The following is a 6,013-nucleotide window of genomic DNA, read 5'->3' as shown; positions in this document are numbered from 1 at the left end:
CTGGAGGATGCGCAGCGATTTGAAGGCTCCTATCTTGGTTCCCAGGTTAAGGAAGGGAGTAACGTGAGCCTAGAGAGAGGGGGTGCCACAGAAGGATAAGAAACTGGCAGTCATGTTTCACAGCAGGGCCCATTTCTGCGCCCAACAAGAGTATCTGTGAGGGGTTACAGTGTTCTCGTACCACCAACACTAAAGGCCCATTTTTCTGCAGCGTATATAGGGCAGGCCGTATAGTATATATACTGCTGTTCAGAGTATATAATGCCTGGGGGCCTTGTGGGCCCCCCACACCATTTTTTTTTTAAATTGGATGCAGGGTTCCCCTTAATATCCATACCAGAACTGAAGGGCTAGGGGCATGTAATTACAATTCTTGATATAATATTTCACAGCAGGGCCTGTTCCTGCACCCAACAAGAGTAACTGTGAGGGCTTACAGTGTTCTGGTACCACCAACACCTAAAGCCCAATTTCCTGCAGCGTATATAGGGCAGGCCATATAGTATATATACTGCTGTTCAAAGTATATAGGGCCTGGGGGACCCCCACGCCATTTTAAAAAAAAAATTGGGTGCGGGGTTCCCCTTAATATCCATACCAGACCTGAAGGGCCTGGTATGGATTTTGGGGGGGACACCAATGCCATTTTTTTTTGGTATTATTGGTATTTTTATCTATATTGCCGGGATCCGACAATACATTACAGCAGCGAGCAGTTTTAAATGACATTTTTTCCTTTAGAAATGTAATTTTTCTGTGGCACTGTTATAAACATGGGAAAGATGCATACAGGCATACTAAGGACACCCCCCAGGCACGATATTTAAAGGAATATTTCATTTTTATTGTTTCACTTTAAGCATTATAAAAATCACTGCTCCCGAAAAAATGGCCGTTTTAAAACTTTTTTTGCATTGATACATGTCCCTTTGGGCAGGACCCGGGTCCCCAAACACTTTTTATGACAATAATTTGCATATAAGCCTTTAAAATTAGCACTTTTGATTTTTCACATTCGTGTCCCATAGACTTTAACGGTGTTCGCGTGTTCAAACTATTTTTTTTGCCTGTTCGCATGTTCTGCTGCGAACCGAACTGGGGGGTGTTCGGCTCATCCATAGTGATCAGTACCGATCACTGACTCTGTCCATTCATAACTGAAGCAAAGTAAATCGTGTCTACTATGCTTCAATTTGTGAATGAATGAGAAGCTCTGCACAGAGCTATCCATTCATTCTGTGTTCCTGAGGCTGCAGAGATGGAGATTGAGGGCTGTGTCCTCCTCAATCTCCTTTCTCTGTCTCAAAGGTAGAACATCAGAGGTCTGTTTAGACACCTGATATTTCACCAAAGGCCCCCAATGGGGCTCCTAGAAAACTGTAACAATAAATGATAAAAAATACAATTGGAAAAAATAAAATAAAATTGGAAAAAAAATAACAAAAATAAAAAACTTCTGACACCAGTAGCAGAACTACGAGGGTCGCAAAGGTCACACCTGCGAATTGGCCCCGACATTCTGCTACCATGGGGGGCCCGCTGCAGAACATGTGAAAGGGTCCCGCAATGGGAGTAAAGGGCTCCGGGATCAGTGAGAAGGGCCAAAAGGGAAGGGCTCCAGCTGGGGGTCAGGGGGCCCATTCATGGTTTCTTGCACCAGGGCCCTGAAGGTTCTAGTTACACCTCTATGTACAGGGGAGTCGCAGGGGCCCCCTGGAGCATGGGGTCTAGTCACGATTGTGACACTGCAACCCCTGTAGGTACGCCACCTAGCCTGGACATAATCTCACATTTTGGTTATATAAATTGGGAAAATGAATGCACTAAAAGCAGTGTACTGTACGCATACTTTATATTTGTTACATTTTCCCATTCACATATAACTTTAAAAAACATTTACAATTGCTGCTAACTTATTTATTTGCTCTATTCTGAAAACGGCAAAACAGTGTATGCAATGTTTAACGAGTTGTAAAGCCAGAGGGTTTTTTTATCTTAATGCATTCTATGCTTTAAGATAAAAAGCCTTCTGTGTGCAGCAGCCCCCCTCAGTCCCCCCCTAATACTTACCTGAGCCCCATCTCGATCCAGCAATGTCCACTAGTGTCTTGGCTGTCCGGGACTCTCCCTCCTGATTGCCTGAGACACAGCAGCGGTGCCATTGGCTCCTGCTTCTGTCAATCAAAGTCAGTTAGCCAATCAGGAGAGAGAGGGGGCGGGGCTGAACTGTAGCTCCGTGTCTGAATGGAAACACGGAGCTGCAGCTTGGCTCAGATGCCCCATAGCAAGCTGCTTGCTGTGGGGGCACTCGACAGGAGGTAGGGGCCAGGAGCACCGAAGAGGGACCCGAGAAGAGGAGGATCCAGGCTGCCCTGTACAAATCTACTGCACAGATGAGGTAAGTATAACATGTATAACCTTTGTTTGTTTTTTTTGTTTTTGAAATGAGCTGGGGAATTATGTTTACTATAATTAATCCTGTCTGTATTGTGCTGGCAGCTGTTATTATCAGTTGTAAACTAGATGTGCACACACTTTCCTAACAAATCGTAAAATATATCAAAGCTTAGATGGTACATTGTATGTTATTGCACTTTTAAAACAATATCACCCTAAAGCGTCCCTAAATAAGCGCATTTCAAGTTATTCTTAATAATACAAGCTGCCGATAGAGTCCTATGCTCCAGCTCTAAAGAAACAACTAGAAAGGTAAGAAATATTTTAAACTATGCTGTGTGAGTGGGAACACATAACAAACAGTAGTAAGGAGTTTCTCAAATTTGTCTGCAATCATAAAAATACATTTTGAAGCCCAATAGAAGTCTTGTTTTTATTATTATGATACAGTCAGGCTGCGTAACAAATACAAAATATAGCATTTGTTAAATATTACGTGGTAGTTCTCCAAGAAGCTGTCCTGTGCTGGCAGCATGTTGGAGAGCTGGACCACTGCTCAGCTCCTAAGGTTCCAGCTGCACAAGCTAGTTGCAGACCTCAGAAGTTTTAAAATAGTGCTGAGACAAATAGCCACTATCCTGGTTCTGTTTTTAAATGGAACCTGAAACTTAAATGGCTTATCTCATTGAATGGATATTACTCGTATTTTGGTGGAAACCGGTTGAGGCAGTCAGGCACTGGACTGACCTCTGCAACTTCTGCAAGATTTCCATCCTCTTCGGCAGACATGGGCAAATTTGCTTGAAGTGGCCTATTTCTCCACAATTGTAACAGACAACTGAACCCGGTGACCTCTTAAACAAAGGAACTAGTGACACCTTTCTTGTTGCCAGTAGGGGTATCACCTGCTTCTTTTGGGATATTTCTACCTTCAACCCAGCTATTTCATAATGGATGTCTGCTGCATTCATTTGTCTATTGTTCCTGTTCTTCACTCCACCTGGTAGCAATGACAAGGTCCACCTTGGCAACTCGACTTGTTGATGTGATCATCACTCTGCAAGAGGGGCCAGGAGAAATCTTGGACTATGCCCCCATTCACTACCCCTAAAAGAGCTGCTGTATTTGGGTTTCTTCTGCCCTAGATGGCATCTTATCTGATGAAATGCGTAGGGTGGAACTGAAGGTCATGGCGGTACACGGATTTCTGGGAGTATTGTTTTTTTACAATTGTGCTGTACACAACTTTTATATGTGAATGTTTCTAATTGAGATAATAAAGTTTTATCTTTGGATTTCACACTATTTGGAGTATGGGGCTCTCCCTTTGGGGGAGATTTACTAAAACTGTGTACACAGAATCTGATGCAACTGTGCATAATAGTAACCAATAAGTTTCTAACTTCAGCTTGTCCAGTTAAGCTTTCTCAATAAAACCTACAAGCTGATTGGTTATTAAGTACAGCTGCACCAGATTCTGTGTACACCAGTTTTAGTAAATCTCCTTTTTTTTGTTTCTCTTTATCTATGTGGCCTCTGGAGGAGAGTTGGAGAAGAGATTGGCAGGGCTTCATTCCATTGTGACCACAAGATTTATGCAAACCAAGCACTGTCTGACTTTTCAATTTGAAAGTCACGTATGCCAGTGGCAGGTGTTGTTTTTTTTTTTGGGGGGGGGGGCAGCAAACAACCACCCTCCCCCCTAGTGGTCGGCGGCACCTCAAACTCCCCAGCCCCCCCCACTCACTGTCTAGGTGACAGGTGGCGGGTATTGGCCAGCGGGTATTGGCCAGCGGGATCAGGCATCGGCATCAGCAGCGGGCATCTCCTCCATCTCGGCGGCCGTTCGTCTCCTCCTCTCCTCCTAGGTGTTCAATAGGATCTCCTGAATTTTCAGCCAATCGGGTGACGGGTCTCAAAACCCGCTTCCTGATTGGCCAGGAGGAGGATCGGTGTTACAACAGCGAATATTCATTTCAAGGAGTAAGAAAGGGGTCCAGGAGGCAACGTATCACCTCTGACCCACCTGTCAAATGCCTCTGAAAAGCGATCCACTGTGTTTTGTTTTTCAGAGTGGCGGCAGTGAGGGCCATACATTTAAACAGGCCCTTAAATACATTCCAAGAGCATCAAATCAAACAATATGCAAGATGTAAGTTTCCAAACTGTAAGTCCTCATACAGATTTGATGCACCTGGAATATCTAGTTGATTTAAAGTAAAAGTTCAGTTGGGCTGTAACCCATTCAAAATCTTTGTAGACTGTGAGCTATGTTGAGGTTGTAGTCTGAGTCATTTTTGGAAGTTCTTTGGCTTTTTTGTGGTGTTTTTTGATTATTCTTTGTAGACGTAATAGTCATTTCACAATTGTGAAAACAAGACAAATGTTTGTTAAACGCTTCCTACTTTTGTTTGATAAGTGTGTGTTATAAATTGTTACACCCAGATCTTTTCTTCTATATCTGAATAACACTCCACTGCAAAGTAGAATCCAACACAAAAGAAGTCTTTTGTATAACATAAGAATTGTTTTCCCCAATAAATTGCTTTTTGCAAATTTCCTTGTCTGACGTGGTAGATTGCTTTTCCATCTTTGTACTCCTGACTAAGCTCCTCTAATTATAAATATGAAAATGTGGCGCTCACAAATTGAAATATACGTGCAAAAATAAATATAAATAAATGTAAATGTGAATTAAGATAAACAAAACAAAATCCAAATGAAGTGAAGTCCGAATTAAATAATCAAAGGTATTCTAATGCCGCCTACACGCGACCGGACTTTCCGTCAAAATAGACTCAGACGGTCTTTCCAACGGAGTTCCGCTGAAACGGACTTGCCTACACACGATCACACCAAAGTCCGTTCATTTAGAACGTGGTGACGTACACCACGTACGACGGGACTATAAAATGTAAGTTCAATCGCCATTGCGCCACCCTTTGGGCCCCTTCTGCTAATTTCGTGTTTATCTCTTGTTAGTAGAAGTTTGGTGAGAGATGATTCACGCTTTTCAGACTCGTTTTTTTTCAGACCGTTTAACTGCTGTTCAGTTTGTGCTTGTGGGGTTTGTATCTGCTTTTCAGTGCGTGTAGTCAGTTTGCATTTGTTCATTCAGTGCGTTCTTGTCCACTCGTTGCTGATTTTCAGCTTGCTCTTCACAGGCCTTGCTGTTCTTCAGTGCGTTCTGTTAGTACGTTCTGACCAGCCGACTGTTTTGAAGCCATGTTGCGGGTATGTACTCGTCGTAGAGTTCGTGCTATGCTGGGGCTTGGTGTTGGAGTTCATTCTTTGACCCAGGTCCAGTCCATGAACAGGGTGGGGAGGAGTTCATGGACCAAGAATTTTTTTACTCCAGCGTGACCAATTTTCTCACATGCCTTTGCTTCGTGAGATCCGTGAGAATAATCCTGACGTTTTCAGGTACTTTCTCAGGATGACGGACCCCATTTTTCACCATTTGTTGGCTTTGCTGACCCCTTATATCAGCAGGCAGGATACCTGCATGAGGCAAGCCATCACTCCGGAGCAGAGGCTGGTCGTCACGTTGCGGTACTTGGCGACTGGGAGAAGCTTGCACGACCTCAAGTTCTTGACAGGCATCTTCCCCCAGGCT

Source organism: Aquarana catesbeiana, linkage group LG02, assembly GCF_042186555.1.
Source record: "Aquarana catesbeiana isolate 2022-GZ linkage group LG02, ASM4218655v1, whole genome shotgun sequence".
NCBI classification, from domain to species: Eukaryota; Metazoa; Chordata; class Amphibia; order Anura; family Ranidae; genus Aquarana; species Aquarana catesbeiana.
Note: the sequence above shows the minus strand (reverse complement) of the source record.